The sequence below is a fragment of the Suricata suricatta genome, chromosome 1, assembly GCF_006229205.1.
Source record: "Suricata suricatta isolate VVHF042 chromosome 1, meerkat_22Aug2017_6uvM2_HiC, whole genome shotgun sequence".
Lineage (NCBI taxonomy): Eukaryota > Metazoa > Chordata > Mammalia > Carnivora > Herpestidae > Suricata > Suricata suricatta.
In genome coordinates, this window is record NC_043700.1 from 51706233 (window position 1) to 51724662 (window position 18430).

Below are 18430 nucleotides of genomic sequence, written 5' to 3' on the forward strand. Positions count from 1 at the left end.
TTTAAATCTCAGCTCAAACGCTACCTCCTCCTAGTAGCCTTCTTTGATTGTTTACTTTAAAATCACTCCCAGTCATTCCCTTCACACCATTCTGCTTTATTTTCTTCACAATTCTTAAGAGTCACAACGCATGGCTAGATGTAGTGGCCCTGGGCACTTACCCCCTAACTGAAATAACCTTCTTTAGTTACATATTTACTTATTTACTTTCCGATTCTGACCCTAGAATGTAAATTTCCTGTTGCCCCATAAGCCTAGAATAGTGATTGCCATTTAACAGCTGCCAATGGGAATTTGTAGAATGAATGAATGATTACACTCCTTGCAGTAGTAATGATGGTGCTTATTGTGGAAAATGGAATGGGTAAGCAATAGTCGGTTAAAAGTTACTGTGCTAGGGGCACCTGGGTGGCTCAGTTGTTTGGGCATCTGGCTCATGGTTTCACGGTTTGTTAGTTTGAGCCCTGAATCAGGCTCTGTAGTGTGGCCCTGGAGCCCACTTCAGGTCCTCTCCCTCTCTCTCTGCCCCTCCTCCATTTGTTCTCTCTCTCTCTCTCTCTCAAAGTAAATGAGTAAACTTTAAAAAAAATTATTCTGCTAACCAGGTCAAGTTACTTAACCTTTTAATTTTTTTATTTAAAAAATGTTTTTAAATGTTTTTATTTATTTGAGAGAGAGAGAGAGAGAGTATGAGGGAGACACAGAATTGAAGCGGCTCCAGGCTCTGAGCTGTCAGCACAGAGCCCAACACGGGGCTCAAACTCATGAATTGTGAGACCAGGACCTGAGCAGAAGTCTGGCACTCAACTGACTGAGCCACCCAGGCACCCAATCAAGTTAGTTAACCTTTTAAAAAACTGTTTTCTTCATAAGTAAAATAGATATGATAGTATCCACCTTGCAAATTTATTGTGAAGTTTAATGAGTCACATTAAAAACACTTGGCAGTCTACAATATATTCGTTAAATATTATTGTCATTTTTCAAAAATTAGGAAATTACTTAAATGAGACAAAAGGCAAATTCAGCAAAATAAAATCAGGTACCCTTGAAAATGTATTAGTTAATATTCCAGATAAAATTGTCTAGAGGTATAGATAAAACAATGTCATATTAATATAAAGTTTAATTACTTTTATGTTAAAATGGAAAACCTCAAGAATTTTGACTCTGGATGTACACTGCTTTGGATTCCAAGTTTTGAGTCCATAACATTTGAAACTAAATATGTGCTTTACTTTTTGATTGTATATTGACCAAATACGTAAACAGAATACCAAGTAGTTAATCTTCATAGTATCTAAAACTCTCCAGAATTCAACACTCTGCATTAGCAATTCTAATTTGTATTATCTTGAGTATTCATTTGTCTTTATTAAAGTAACACTCAGAATATGCTGGCTAACTAGATAAATGAAGAATATGATATGAGATATGTGTTCTCAGGAACTAATTTTATTTTGGAAAATTTTGCTATTGCCCTGCGCAAGTAGAGTTAATGAGTGATTTTCCCATCCACTTAGCTCGAGCTAAGAAATCATTTCCATTTAGAATAGCATTTCTCATTCAAGTTTTGGTTGATTAGTTCTCTATCATGTTATGATGAAAAATGTGGTTATAAACCATATTTCTAAACCCACTGCATGCGTCCTAATGCCCTTCACTAAATATCACAGCCTAAATACTGCTTTCTAAGGTTTTCTTTCAAGGGTGCATGCCCTAAGCTTGTTTATATCAACTTTGAAGGAACTATTTTATAGCTTTATAATATTTTAGAACTGAAATAGTCTTTAGAACATCATCTGGTTCAATTCTCATCATTTAAAGGTGAGCGAGCTCAGGTCCAGAAAGGAAGATATGTCGAAGCTCACCACGTGACTGAATGGAAGAGCAGTGGTTGGGACTCACAATTGACTTGCTGGCTTCAGGTCTCTAACCATGAGTTCCCAAGGGGCAGTCACCTCCTAGGGAGCTCAGCACAGGCTGTAGGCTGAGAGTTGCTTCTTAGTGAAAAAAAAAAAACCATCATCACAATTGCTTTTAGCTTGTCAGCTTTTTAAACAACCAGATATTTCCCTAAAACAGGGAGAACCCAAGACCTCAAGACAGAAAAATCCTTTCAATTGCAGAGTTCTCCAGGGTCATTCCCCTTCCTCCTGTTCTCTGGAAAATTCTTTGCTGCATGAGTTCTGGGTTAGACCCATGCTGGTGAGTCCATTTCCTTTCCTTAAATTTTCTTCTTCTCCCTGCTCCTTCTATGAAATATTTTGTTATCTTTGGATAGAGTCTAGAAAGGAAGTGAAAAGACTTAACAAATACATCCCGTTAAGCACAGCTTTTACATAAAATTTAATTTTAAAAATTGAGTCAATTATTTGGCTAAAACATGTAAGGAAAATGCCAAAAGTTTTTCTCCTAAAATAGCCAAAAAGTTAAAATAAGAATTCCATTTTTACATGGATTACATAATCCATCAATTCTTTAATTCATTTTACCCCAACATGTTTATCTTTTTTCTTTTTTCTTTTCCTTTCTTTTCTTTTCTTTTTTTTTTCTCTTCTTTTCTTGTTTTCTTTGCCTTTCCTTTCCTTTTTCTTCTTTTCCTTTTCTTTTCTTTTCTTTTTCTTTTCTTTTCTTTCTTTTTCTTTTCTTTTCTTTTTTCTTTTCTCTTCCTTTCCTTTTTTCTTTTCTTTTCCTTTCCTTTCTTTTCTTTTTTTAAACAGAGATTTTTGATATGTATCTGTAGGATTTCTAATAAAATGTTGCAAGAGAAGAGTCCTGAAATACACCATTGCCAGGGCATAAATCTTCGATGTTTGTTCTCAGAATTTATGCCATCTTTTCAACCAGGGATTGTAATCTTAGTTTGCTCACTCTGGAGTCAAGATAAGATTCCAAGCATTTCTAAAATAGTTGGTATAATTTATTGTCACTGCAATGCAGTCAGATTTAAACCCTTCTGGACCCCGATGCCACAAAACAGCTATTCAGAGTTCAAAGGGGTAGGCCTACACATGCGATTAAGTTATCACTAATGAAACTACTCTAACCTTTGTTGTGCCCTGGCTGCTCCTGGTGTTCCAAAGATTAGGTGAGACCCCCAAAGCCTTCACATACCTATTATGCATATTTTATTACATAAATCACGGGTGTCAAAGTAGAAACATTCAATGAATTGCTTCCTGCCACTAACACAAAAATTATTTTCAAAATAAAAAATCATGTTTCCTCACGAATACGAACTTCTCCTGACAAACCTCCAGTGCCAAATGTGGTTTCCATTTGCTGTTTTTGGATTTATTTGACTGTGCCAAAGTTCAGGTGTGCCAGCTCTTTGTAATAAGCCATTTGGATGAAAGCTTGGCTAGCTCAAAGGATCCTGATGTATTTTATTGCTGCCTTTTAAGATTATTGTTCAGAAATACCAAGTCTAATTTTGAAATCAATTAGCCATTCAGTCTGATGAGGTGTTGGCCCAGCTCAGGTTCACACCCGCTGTCCACAGATTATTGTTCACTTGAGTCAGATCCTTAGGACCGCGCTATTCCCCAGCATCTGGTAGACATATGTTTGATGTTCTTGCAGAACGAGCTGATGGTTTAAATAGCAAACCCTAACGAAGAAAGCTTTGTACATTTGCTGCTGTTAGCCAGGAAAACAAACTTTTTATAATACTCTGTAAAAAAAAAAATAGAAAGAAAAGAAAAAAGAGAGAGAAAGAAAAGGAGAAACTCTATTTCTTTCATAGTTTATTATTTTTTTCTATGATCTGTGTCTAGGGAACGTAAGTCTTCAAAATATACATGGTAGAGTGAACAGATGTAATGAGAAAAGAATCTAATTATCTGTTGTCTACCAGTACCAGACAAATATTCCTATTTCCTCGGGTCCTCCCTGGACCGAAAGTATAATATCTTTCCCAGAAAGCTGCATCCAAAAGAGGACCGATCTTTCTATCACAGTCAATCAGCACTTGTGAAGGTGCAAATTCTGCCTGGCAGGGGCAGCACTTCTGGGAACAGTGCCAGAGGCCCCAGCACCACCCATGTTGTTCAAAAGAAGTGGCAGATAGTAAAATGTAAAGCTAAACTACCCCGGCCCCAGTTTCCCATTCACAGGCCACCTAACATTTTGGTGGAGCAGGGAGACCTGACCTGTTCTTTCATGAGATGTCACTGATACCGCGAGTGAGCTCATGACAGAGGTCTCCTATGCAGCCAAATAATAATGGAGTAGATACTGGGCATGTTCTGTGACTTCTTCTGTAAATGAGAACACTTTCTTGTTTTTTCTCCAGCTCTGGAATAAAGTAAAAAGATCACTTATAAATGCAAAATAAAATTAATCTGATATATTATTTGGTATGAGCGGTAGTAAGGATTTAGTAGACTGAGCAGAGATCAAATGGTATGGAGGACTGTGTTCTATCTGAAGCTCCACTGCTTTCTACTGAGCTCTTCGTGACTCAGGAAGACCAGTGAGGCTGGCTGTATGTCTGTCACACTCATCACTCACTCTCTGAAAGGAGGTTCATTAGTTTTCATTCATTCAATCAGCACAGACTTGTTGAATTCTTACTGTGTGTTGGGCAAAAGGAAAGCAACGAAGAAAAAAACACCTGGTCCCTAACCTCCTGAAACTTACAGTCTAGAGGCGAAGAAACATGTTAAAGGAGTAAAAACTAAATAATTGAATGTCGGCCTACAAATAACAAAAATGAGGAAAAGAAGTACCAGTTATATATCTCATTATATTACTTAAAATTTGCTTTTCTTAAAAATCAAGGCATGTTCTGAGTGTTTTGGATAAGAAAGATACAGATTTTCAATGGATAGGAAGTATAACCTATTATATATCTTCTAGTGTATTTTAACTAAGTATTTAAAACCCCACTCCCACTAAGTATGTATTATATACGTATCACTCTATCATACTTAATCCCATTTAATCCCTGCCCCCAAAATGTAGCTATTTACTAAGGAAGACACGTGAGGATCAGAATGATTAAGTAACATATGTCTTTTCATAGAGCCTGTAAATTAGAGCTGAGATTAAACTAAGATAATACTTGGCTCTAAATTCTATGCTTTTTCTAATGTAACTAATTATTTTTCAACAAACTCAATAATGGTAAATCGTAAAAAAATCTTTTTACTATTATTGAATATACTTATTAAATTGCGTAGCAAATGAGCTCTGAACTTGCCACTACAGGACACCAAGACTTCAGGTGTGTCCAAATACAAATGGCAGGCACTCTTACAAGCCTCTGCCGCCTTTACCTGTGTGTAAGAAAAGGCACTGATGTCCGCAAAATAAATACGCTTACACTCTTAGAGACAAGCCGAGTACATAGTAACATAAAATTTTTTACATATTGTGTTTAACTCTGTGCAAATAGTTATTGTTCTTAAGTCATGAGCTGGGGGGTGTGAGGAGGGAGCCTTTGGGTAACTCCCAGAGGAGAATTTGTATTCTTTAAATGGAGGAAGAAGACGATAGAGAGAAGCACTTCTGAAAAGGAGTTCAAGAACTTTCTGTTGCTTTTATTGAAAATATTGGTACTCATCACCCTGGTTGCTCCTTAGGGAAGATTTGCCTCACCTTCCAGAAGAAACATGAAGAAATATGGTGATTTAAAGAGAAGGGTATTATATGGAACCATAGAATGTGACACTTATTTTGTTATCTCAAATTTCTCCAGCAAAGAATATGCCTTGAAGTTGACATCGTAATGATAAAGCATGGCTTGCTTAATCTTTCTAAAAACAAAGATGACCAACTTGGACCAGAGCACCAAAGTAGGATTAAGGCTGTAACTACTGCTGTGAGTTACTACTATTAGAAATTCCTGCCATTGTTAGTTAGGGACTGAATAACAGGCTACCGCAAAGGATAATGAAGACAAAATGCTATTCTTTCCTCTACCATGTAAAACATTCCACTGATTTTTATTGAAGATAGAATATGCCTAGATATTCAACAAAGGTGAATGTTTAACATTTCTAAAGCCTTTGTGAAATTTAAGCTTGGTGAATCTTCAAAACCTCAGAAACTTAATTTCTATAATTCAATACTGAAAAATGTAAATATCAGAAAATTTTAAGCCTTTGATATTTCTCTAACCAATAGTAGAGCCTCTGATCTCAAATATGAGAGTATTCTTGGTAGATTAAAAACATGACCACTGAGATTAATATTTTTTTTCAGTATTTAAAAAGAAAACACATTGGAAGAGCATAGAGGAGCGGAACATTTATAATTTTCAGCGTATTACCCCTTGTCAAGGTGACTGAGATTCAGTAGTGTAAAATAATGTTACGTGTTGTTAGTGCTGGCAATGTTATTATTTTTCCAGTTAAATCCAAGTATGGATCTTCTGCAACACAGGAATCTTACCTTCCTCTTTCTATTTCCAAATATCTCATATATTTCATACATCCCATCAAGTCACTTATTTTACTCTTTTCTTATCATTAAAAGAATTTTAACCTTCATGTTGGCTCGAAATTGTCAAAGAACAATGAGGAACTGCCACATATCACAACCCATCTCAACTTCTTTTCTTAGACATTAGTATACCAAGTCCTGACTGAAAAACACAATCGATCGTGATCCAACATTCAGAAACAATGCATCAATGTAAGTAACGCAAAAATTGATTTGAACTTTTCCTTAATAAAGTGTTCATATTTCACATTAACAGAAATACCTAGAACACAGTAGGAAGGTTTCTTTTCCATGTCAACACTGTAATAGACTTTCAGCTTGGTTTTAGTGTATTAAAACTAAATGGATGATGTATGCATTTTGCCATCAGCAACCGTAGTGTGGAACTACAATCAGATATGCCTTCCAGAATAATTCTATTGACTAGAAAATGCAAACCATTTTTGAGCATTTGTTCCTAATTTTCAGGAAGGTGTTGGAGATGAGTCATAAACATCCTCTTGTTTTATGAAACAACAAACAACATGAAATATGTGTAATCCTTTTATTATTTTTTAAAAAGTTTTTTCCAATGTTTATTTATTTTTGAGAGACAGAGACTGAGCATGAGTGGGAGAGAGGCAGACTAAAAGGGAGACACAGAATCCCAAACAGACTCCGGGCTCTGAGCTATCAGCACAGAGCTAGATGTGGGGCTCGAACTCACAAACCACCAGATCATGACCTGAGCTGAAGTCAGAGACTTAATCAACCAAGATGTTCAGGTGCCCCTATTATTTATTTTTAAAATTATTAAGCACACTACCTATCTACCTCTGAGAAGTATAGCCAGGATGGTGGGCTCTTGGAAATGAAGGCCAAATAAGAAGATAAAGCGAGCAGGCTGAGTTTACATAGCAGATGCAGCTGTGGTCAAACACGGGATTTTATACCCTGTTTGTCTTTCAATTAGAAAGGCAACACGCATTTATTGTAAATATTTAGAAAATGCAGAAACATGTGAAAAAGAAAATTTAAATCAACTAAAGTCCAAGGATGACACTTTACCCATATTCATGTGTTCTTAGAGTCCAGTATAGTAGCTTTCTGTGTTTGTTGCTCTTTGAGTCTGTGTACAACAAAATGTGAATCAAAGTGTATCTAGCATTTCGTATCCTGATTTTCTTATGAGAATTTTGCATGTCACTAAATAGTCTTTGAAGAGATATGATTTATAATCGTTGTCGACTATTGCATTTAATGCATGTATTGTAATTTATTCAGCTCATCTTTTTTTATTGAGTTTTAAAGTTATCTTTCCTATTATAAATAAAGCAGTTATGACTATCCTTATACATAAATCTTAGTGTGTATCTCTAAATTAATTCCATACGATTAATCCCCAGATATGGAATTGCTGAACCAAGATGTACTGACATTTTTCAGAACCTGGAATCATATTGGCAACTTATTTTTTTCCAAATGCTTTAGTTTAATTTACACTCCTGCCGGCAGTCTATGAGGGTGTCTGACTTACCCAAACAACACTAGGTATTATCATTTACTTTTTAGATTTTCCAAAGAGAAAGTGAGAAATTGGTATGTCTCTGATTAAAGGTAGAACTGAACCTTATTTTGTATGTCAAATGACTATTCTCATTTCTGTTTTAAGTTTTTGTTCCTGCCTTTTGTGTATAATATCATTAGTGTGTTTGTTTTTGTGTTTATTTGTAGTTCTTTATTAGGACTGTGTCCACTAATCTAGCATGTGTGCTGTAAGGCTTTTCCAATTTCTCCTTTTCTTTTAGTATTCTTTTTGTTTGTGTTTTTCTGATTCAGATGTTTCTACTTTTTATGTTTTTAGGACATTCCGCTTTTGCATTTATGATATTTTTCTTAGCTTCAATGCTTAAGCTCCTCTACACGTCAAGATCAAAAAAATACTCATATATATTTCCTTCTTGATCTTTTACATGTTTTTATTTCCCCTCTTAGATACTAAGACTGTTAAATGCTGACGGTAAACCATATCATTCAGGGTAGGAGTGATGATATAACTTCGTTTTTCTCCCAGAAACCTAAATTCATCACTTTAATAGCTGAATCATTCTTTTTCAATTGTTTTTAAGTTCCGTCCTTACTATGCACAGCATTTTATTTTCTGCAGTGTTTTCTGTTTCTTAGAACTCTAGTCTGGTCTTATTTTTGTGTCCACATCACCACACTTGATTAAGCATGGTAGCTTTATAACATATTTTTGTATCTTACTGCAAATCCATCTCTCACCAGCCTTGTTTTTTATGTAGCTTGGATTTTCATGCCTCCACTTAGGGAAAATGTATTCCATTAAAAATGAAACAACTTCCGAGATTTTGATTCAAATCCTGGACTGCACTTCTTTAACCAGTGTTTTATCTGATTGTTGTTTCAAGAGGGTTTGTTTACTTTTGTCTTTATATGATATTTTCAAAAGTTTGGTCCCATTTCTCCTACTTTATCAGTTCAGTAAATCAGAATAAAAGGAAAACTTAAATCACAGAATCAATGTGAGATATAGACCTGAGAGAGTATTTGTAATGCTTGGCTTTTTCCCCCCAAAACTTTATGTCATTCAGCAGAGTCCCCAGATTTTTCTTTCCCCTGATTTGGGGCAAAATTTACTTGGTCCAAATGATTTCGATACAGAAAAGATGCATGTAAATGGATAAAGAAGAACTTCAAGTGGACAAGGGGATTTATTTTCAGTTTATTTATATCTGTAGATCTCTTTGCAAGTTTCAGAGATTGTATAAAGCTATATAATACAGCCACCGCTCTGAGCAAACTTGTGTGTAAATACAGTTTATTTCACTTGAAGCCTTCCCCCATGACTGATGGAAATTGTAGTAAAACTTCCACCTGGGTTGTCAACTACGGGAAACTTTCTTATTTATTTTTATTTGTCACAGCAGGTTAAGCTCACAAAGTCCAGGTGTTACATGGCTTTAAATCTGAACACAGGCACAGGAATAGTCTGTTGAAGGTAGTTTATTTAGGATCCCTAAACATGAAGGGACTTAACAAAATGGATTTTATCCAGCTCTGTGGGTCAGGGTGTAAATTCAATGTACAATGACCAGAAACAGAAGAACACAAAAGTTGCACCAATAGAACAAAGTCCTTGTGCATATGCTGTGACAATGGTATTTTTTTTTTTTCCTGAAGACAGCAGGAGGCTAGGGAGCAAGGAGGCAAAGAAGTAGATTTTCCTGCTAATTTACCTGATTGTTTACAGTTTAGCGAAAGGTGGTCAACCCCTTCAGCAATCTTTCTGGTTTTATGTGAATTAACATGACTGCTGCTACCAGCAGATAAGGGTCCCCCACCCCCAGTTTACACATAAAATTTTATAGACCTTAATCCTCCATTATTTTATATTTGTTCCACTATATATTTTTAATCTTCATTTCCAAAGCTGTGGCTGATATATTTATTTGAAGATACATTGTCTTCATATTTTTTTAATTTTTGTTTTTTTTCCTAATGACTTTGTCCAACATAACACGGTAATTCTTTGTACAGTAATTGTCAGTATCTAATTTATTTAACTGGCCTATCATATTTGCCGTATTTTCTCTGTTTCCTTCCTAAAGCAGCTGAAAATAAAATTATCTTTCTGCCTTTGCCCACGCTCGAGCAGATGTCGGCATCATCCTTCCACATGCTTTCGCTTGTGAGTATACAACTAATTTGGATCCCATTAATGCACAACTAATTAAAGTTGATTTTTGTATGTTATTCTAATTTTCATCGCACTGTGCTTGTATTTCAATACTTTGGTATTTCATAAGCTGTCAGCTTGTGATACATTCCAGTTATAAGAGACTTTAGTTGACTCTTGTAGGATGTATATAAGTGCATGTATCAAATTGACCCGTCTGGATAGCACAAAATTCCCAGACAAGCCCGTTTGAACTGAGCCACTTTCGTGATCTGCTGTAATAGTTTATTCTGTCCTGTTTTACATTTATACTTGACATTTGCTTTCTACTTCCTGTACATCAATACAAGAATTCAGGAATCTTTTTTCCAAGTTACCTCTCAGGCTAAGTCTACATTTGCCAATCTATACTCCATCCACACCAAATTTGATAGTTTTTGACTTTAAAAAAGAGTTAAAATTCCAACCTGATTCCACTATTATCAATTTATCTGAATGCCTATCTCAATTTTTTAAAAAGAAATTTGACCCAATAATGCATTAGCATTTTCCCAACAAACCACTTGAGATTGAGGTAAGAATTGCCAGAAAATTTCCTCAGAACGAAGCTCTGAAATTCAAGATGGAATATTGATTTGAAGTTCTCATTCCACATATCTTCAGAAACACTTCTAAAAGGTGATAAGCAAGGAAGAATTCCGCAGCTCCGTAAATGCCATAGAGGCAAAGTCGAGAGAAAATGTCACTTTTATCTAACTAGTTCCACTCTAAAAATTTTACGTTGCACAACCTGTTTCTTTGAAAACTACATTTTATTTTTTATCTTACCTTATCCACTAGTTCATAAGAAAGTGTGGGACAGATTAAGACATAAAGCTATTTTTAAATGAGTAAATGAATGAATATTATCTCAGAATCGAAACAATAATTTATATCTATACTTTTCCTCATTTCCATTTTAATAATTAGTATCTTATAGGGGAAAGTTGGATTAATGACGGATATCTGTTTTCTTCTATTTACCAGCTGTGTGGACTTGAATATATCATCGCATCTCTCCACTCTTCAATCTTCCTTTTATGATAGATGGAACAAGAATATCTACGTCTCAAATCTCACATGACTAGATCATAATACAGATATGATGAATGTAATTTACACCTGGAAACCGCAATGTGCCTGTAAGATCAATGTCACTTACATCCTGAATTCATTCTTTTGTTGTTCCTGTGGATAACTGATGGGTTTTGTTTTCAATAATGCAACAAACTATAAGGGGGTATTTTCTGATTGGCACATATCTAATTTTATATTTCATAGCCCCTGGGGATTTGCAACTTCCTTAAAGTGCTTTGTAGTATGTGTAATTAAAAGAGAATTGAATTGAAAGCTTTTAACTTTGAAAATATTGGGGTTGTTTTATGATACTTCCTTAGGGGGTGAAATGTAGCTAACCTGAGTGTTTCATAAAAACCATGATTTAGAATGAATGCTCCAGACTTCTCCTATCCTCTCCTGACCCCCACCTCATTCCCACCCCCAACACGCCTGTGGATGGAACAGAATGTCACATTGACCACTCACTTTGTTAAATCATCTATCATTTCCCTGGCAAGTTAAATTGGCCAATGTATACGATGAATTGGAGCTGAGGCAGTTGCCTCTCTTTGAAGCCCCAGGGCATTTGTTTTCAAATAAACTGACTGAATTAGTGACTCCTCATGTAATTTATGATTTTTCATTTACTTGACTTATTTCCATGATGATTGGAGATTAGTCCATTTTAAAGAAGACAAGAGAAATTGGGTTGGAGAAACATTAAAAGTAGACCAAAAAAGCATACCCAGATCAAGTAGTTCAAAGTCATGGTGACAGATTGTCCTTAACTCATGACCTACTCAAGAAAGAGAAAACGACTTTTAAAAAATTCATTTTTGCTAAAATATGCTTGAGGAATTTTTATTTTATTTTACAGAGATGAAAATCTGAGTTTTATATACCCTTTAGTCACAACAAACTCCTGGGTATGTGGGGTTTACATTTTGAAACGTGGAAAAACTCCCAGTGTTTATAGTTGGAGTAAAGCCTGCTCAGAGATTAAGGTTTGAAGGCCATAGTGATGTCACTGGATCAGAGCTAGGAAGATCCATTTTGGTAAGACTGAAACCAATGCCAAATCCATGACTCCCAAATTTATGCTTGCACTCTTAGACTGCCTGCAAATTCATGACTCCCAAATTTATGATCGAACCTGCGACTTTCCAGCTTACAAATTTAAGTGCATGCACTAATAAATAAAGATTCTGGAACCTCAAAGGAAGTTCAGTGGACATCAACATGCAGTTACCATTTAAATACTGACTTAGGAACAGCCACTGCAATGACAATGCATTATGGCATGTGAGGGTGAGGGTACTATAGCACTTTATAGGCCATTAAAATGTTAATGTCCATAAAATTATATAAATTAGAATTGGAGTGGACTCCTTTTATATTATAGGCCATCTAATTTTCTGACATTGTTTAATAATTTATTTTCTAACAGTGGCCTCGTTTTAAGCCTCAAGGAATAAGATTTCTCCCCTTGGGGAAAAAAAAATCCAGTGTCAAATTCAGATATTCCTTGACCTTCGCCCAACGGTTATGTTTCTTTATTTTTTTCCTTAAAATTCAGTCAAATGCTGGGATAATGCCAAGTATGTGGATAGGAAGATCAGTCAAACAGATGTTTTATCTAATATAATAACAAATAGCTCTAGACTGGCCTTCAAGGCCCTTCATCACCTTGGTCCAGCTTACATTTTTCTTTTTGCTTTCATTTTCTACAAATAATATAGTTTAGCAAAGTTAGAAAATTTACTCTGCTGCCTCATCCATTCCTTAGTTTTGTTTCCTTTGCCCCATGCCTGGGTGGCTCAGTCAGTTAAGCCTCCAACTTTGGCTCAGGTCATGAACTTGCAGTTCATGAGTTCAAGCCCACTTCAGGCTCTCGGCTGACAGCTCAGAGTCTGGAGCCTGCTTCAGATTCTGTGTCTCCCTCTCTCTCTCTGTTCCTTCCCTGCTTGCACTGTCTCTTGCTCTCTCTCAAAAATAAATAAACATTTATTTTTTTTTTGCCCAAGATTGCTTTCATTTATTTTTGTCTATCAGTACGAATGACTTTTTCCCTTGTTTTTCTCTCACTTGTTTTATACCATTTCTTCAGTATTTGTCATATACCTCCTCTTATGATGACTGTGTGCTTATTGTAGGCCTCTCCTGGGGATTGCAGGCAACCGTGCTTTCTATAATCTTGTATTCCACTCTGTAACTAGCCTATAAAAAATGTTCAATCACTATTTATAAAATTGTTCATTTAGCCGATGAGCAACAAAATATGGGTTGATCAGTCTAGTGCGTTATCTGTTATTTTTTTCTGGTGGTGAACAATTTTGTAATTGTATAATTGTTTTATAATTGTAATTACAATTTTATAATTTCTTAATTATATTTTCTATAATTTTATAATTATAATTTTATAATTTCTTTTTTCAAATATCTTACTTTTAGTTAAAATATTTCATCTTGTTTAAAATATTTTATTTTTAAAATATTGATCGGCAAGCAAATATCTATATGTAAGGCATGTAGTATGAACAAACACTACATTTTTGGTAAATCTGAAAATTGAGGAGTCAACAGAAAAATAATTCAAAGGCTTTAATTTAATAAGGTTGCAGATGGAATTGGTTTGTTTGAAATCGATACAATTTCAAAAGATGAATTAAGGAACAATTTACAGTATTGGAAAATAAAAAAGAAATGATCACTACACTCTTTGGTAACTTGCAAAGTTATCCGAGATTAAGAAATCATCGAAGGCCATCAAAGGGCTTGCGTGTGCCGCAGCCACATACGGGCACGGGTGGAGGTGCTGGTAGAGGATGGGCTTCTTGTTCTCAAAGACTGTATTTCTAATAAATGTTAGAATATTTTTTAACTTTTATGTTTTAAGCAGACCCAGCTCTATTTGTCTTTATGAATCTATATAATACAATATAATAATAATCTATATATCTATATAATATCTATACATGAATCTAAATAATATGTCTATATAAAAATGGCCATCTATCTTCCCAAAATGTGTTTCTGATTTTCAATGCTATTTCGCCCTCTGTTGTACTGCCCTGCCAGAGGCAAGGAAGTGGCAGACCTGATACAATGGAGGAAAACTGACGTTACCACAACCTCCCACACAACTAGGGACCTTCTATGAATTCTGTATGTTGCATCTCCTTCTCCAAGCCAGTGATCTTCATCTCTGAGGGCCTTCGTTCCCTAATGATTTTCCCAAGGCAGGCCTCTAAGTTCATTCTTTTACTAAAGAGATATTTATTGAATGTATGTCCATTTGGCTAGTCACACGGCACATCCCCACTTAGTTGTTTTCCTTGGGAATGAAGAGTCTCATGGGCTTAAAAGTTGGCTCTCCCTCCTACTTCTAGCTGCCTATCCTTGGATGAGTTATTTTAATCTCTTGGTAGCTCAGTTTTCTCCACTTTCATATGTCAAATATGGCTAATAATAATATCAGTCTCCTAAGAGTCATTTGAGAATTAAATAAATTAATATATGTGAGGTGCTTAGAATTTTGCTGAATGTTTGCACATGCTTATTTTGCATTAGCAGTTCCCCATTGTTAGCATTAAAAAAACCTTTTCTATTGAAGTAGTATGCAGATTTCTTAAAATATTAAAAACAGAATTGCCATAGGATCTGGTACTTCCACTGCTGGGTCTTTACTCAAAAAATGAAAATATCAATTTGAAAAGATATATGTACCCTTATGCTTATTACAACATTATTTATAATAACCAAGCATTATTTATAATAGCCAAAATATGGTAGGTAGAATTAGCAATTCTTAAGAATGATTAACCTGCTCAAAGATATCTCAGCGAGATCTAGCACTGTTGTAATCATTCTCATAGGGCAAACGAGAAGAATCCAGGAGCCACGTGTAAGAAGTCAACAGGGAACAAGCAGAAAGCAACAACTTTACACTCCTTCTTCATTTTTAGTTCAACTAGTCTGCTACATTCACTTTTGGAATGAAAGTGGAGGCCCACCTCATTATCCAAATTTTTATTTAAAATCATGTTTTCATAATTATTTTTCCAGAGTTGTTTTTTTGTAATGAGAGTAAGCTAAGGATAGTGAAGGCTGTTTCCTTATGTTCTTTTACTGAGTAATAAGCCATGGGAAGTTTTAAAGGCATATTTTATTAAGATTTTCTTATTTGTATATTATTCATGTAGCAGCTGTTTAAATGTTGCATTCAGTGTAATTAATTCACTTTCTACTTTATAAAATGAGTCTCTATACATCCAACCATAGTGCATTTATTACAGACAAAGCTCTAATGTAAGCTCTATTCCCCTTGGACTATTGATTTTACAATCTCTTTTGTACCTATTTATTTACTCTACTAACCATCATAATCCTGCTGTTTTGGGGGAATGCTGGTGGCTAATGTGTACTTTGCAATGCCTGCCTTTGAAATCTATTTACCTTTGAGTGATTCGGTCTAAGAACTCTTTGCATAGAATACTTACGTCGGTGGTTTTACTCCTTTCAGGCAGTTTCCTTTTTAATTTTTGATACAGCCAATCCTGATCTTCCTCTTCATTTTCAGATCCTCACTGCTTGATAACTGAGGGCAGGTCATCTTTCAAGCTCTTGGGAGAGAGGTAACTCATGTATAGTTCCTGGTTCTACATCCCCCCACCTCCCTTCCTGTTATCTAATTTCCTTCATCCTCCATCTCAACCTTTTTCTCTTTCATTTCTTTCTCCTTCATCCATTCTTCCACCTCTATGCTCTCTTTCTTTAGTTGTGTGTGTGTGTGTGTGTGTGTGTGTGTGTGTGTGTGTTGGCATGCTGAAACATCTACATTCCTGACAAAGTGGGGTGGGGTGTTATTTATTTTTATTTTCTTCATTAATTATTATCTTTTAATCCCATTTTTGGCCACTCTATCTTTGTAGGTCCCACTTGCCAGAAATCTCATTATATTCTTAATGTCATACATATCTGTATTTTAGACACTATTTCCTATCTATAAGTTCAAATTCTTTTTTAAAATGTTTATTTATTTATTTTGAGAAAGCAGGAGAGGGGCAGAGAGAGAGGGAGAGAGCGAATCCAAGCAGGCTCCAGCCTGACAGCACAGACCCTGATGAAGGAAGGGCTTAATCCCACAAACCATGTGATCATGACCTGAGGCAAGATCAAAGGTTGGACTCTTAACCAACTGAACCACGTAGGTGCCCCCATAGGTTCAAAATTCTTTGGTAATCCTTGCAGCAAATATGATCTTTCATAAAGCAGCACCTACTAGTGTGCCCAGTTTTTAACTATCTTGGGTTTCATTCTCAATGTAGTATTGCAGATAACATTTTGGGATCATAAACTTTTGTAACATGTTACATTTGCATACGACTTGAGGAAGAGACATGCATTTTCCCACGTGAAATTTATTCTAGATACTACTGCATAAATTTGCTAACATGGAATTTTTTCTAGATTTGCAATTGGATTGTAGGTTCCATATCAAGGGGCATCCCAAGGAAACTGATCAGGTTCAATGAATTCTTCTTTTATTGTTATTGAGATATAAATGATTAAATGTTTAAGATCTTAACAGGAAAGGAAAGCTAAGGTTTTCCATGCAAGTTTCACCTTTTGCTATGTGCTACTGGAGATTTACCATGTTTTTCTTTTTTTGTAATTTTATTTTATTTTAATTTTAAAATTTATTTTGAATATAACACAATTTATTTTTTTAACATATGCAATTATTTTCCATCATTTACAATACAGTAGTTATAATGACACCCCATGTTTTTTAATGAAACACAAGTTGTCAACGTTAGCTCATTTATACTGTGTAAGAATCTCTCAGTTTGTGGAGGTAACACTCTTATGAAACTTCTGTCAAAATTACTGGGAAACTTGATTGATATATAATGGGCAAGAATGTAGAATGCTAAAAGTTCTATAAAACATGAGCCAATCCTGCAAATAGGCTATTCTGAACAAAATACCAACAGGATTTTCATTAAATACTGAGGAATCATTCCAGTTTTGCCAAAATGTAAATATATAAAAGACCTTTAAAAAGTATATTTGAACAATTGAACAAATTGGATTTTAGAAAAATAACCATAACCCACTTTATTTTCTCCCATTGTTCTTTCAAATCAGTATGACAACTTATTTTTCCCTATCCTGGGATGACTCTCAGACTTGATTTTTTAACTTCTGGACACTTTGAAAATAGGAAGACTGGCCCAGTACAAGTAATACCAAAACTCTAAACTCTTTTAATTTTTATTTTTTTTAGTGTTTATTTATTTTTGAAAGAGAGAGAGACAGAGAGAGAGACAGAGAGAGAGAGAGAGCAAGTGGGTAAGGGGCAGAGACAGAGGGAAACACGAATTCAAAACAGGCTCCACCCTCCTAGCTGTCAGCACAGAGCCTGATGCGGGGCTTGAACCCCCGAGCTGTGAGATCATGACTTGATCTGAAGTCAGATGCTCAACTGACAGCCATCCAGGCGCCCCCAAAAATTCTTTTAAATTTGAGTGTAGATCAAAATGACATTGAATTTGAAGAGAAAGAACTGTATATTGAAGTTTTGTGATTCAATAGAGAATTATCTGGGGTAAAGGCTAACAAGTCTTCTTTTTTTAAATATATTCTGCCTTGTCTTGTTGATAATTCTCAGTTGACACTGTATCTTGAAACTTATGCCAACCTTTCTTTAAATATATACACAAATTAGTTTTTTTAATTAATAGACTTATTATTTTTTTTTTTTTTACAGAAGCTTTAAGTTTATGTGAAATCAAGCAGTCACAAAAGGTCCATGCACCCTCTGGTTCAATATTATCAAACTATTCAGATCAGCTATATGATCATCTACCTGGATTCAGAGAAGGTATTTGACAAAATAAACTTTTATTTTTGTTAAAAACACTCAACAGTACAGTAATCATTTTGTACTTGTTTTCTTAATTTGATTATCTATATGAAGATATATGGATATATGTCTAAAGCAAGAGTCACACTGAATGATAAGATACTATAAGCATTCTTGCCAAAGTAAGGTCAAAAATGAATGTCCACTATCACTACTACAATTTAACATTGTTGGAAAGAGATCAATCTATAAATTAGACAAGAAAAGAAATTTAGAGGTATAAAATATTGGCAAGGAGAAGGTTAAGCTATTACTATTTCTGATTGCTATAATGT

General features: G+C 35.0%; 1 long non-coding RNA gene across 2 annotated transcripts; it reads left to right on the forward strand.

Annotated features, from left to right (window-relative positions):
• Window positions 1-10103: 10103 nt before the first annotated feature.
• Window positions 10104-18151, forward strand: LOC115299297. 2 transcript variants are annotated; one of them, XR_003912126.1, is made up of 4 exons: window positions 10104-10141; window positions 11156-11310; window positions 15807-15861; window positions 16284-16308. It is a non-coding gene; the product is annotated as an uncharacterized LOC115299297 (long non-coding RNA). The 2 variants fall into 2 exon arrangements; XR_003912143.1 differs by lacking the exons at window positions 15807-15861; window positions 16284-16308 and adding an exon at window positions 18000-18151.
• The last annotated feature ends 279 nt before the right edge of the window (window positions 18152-18430 follow it).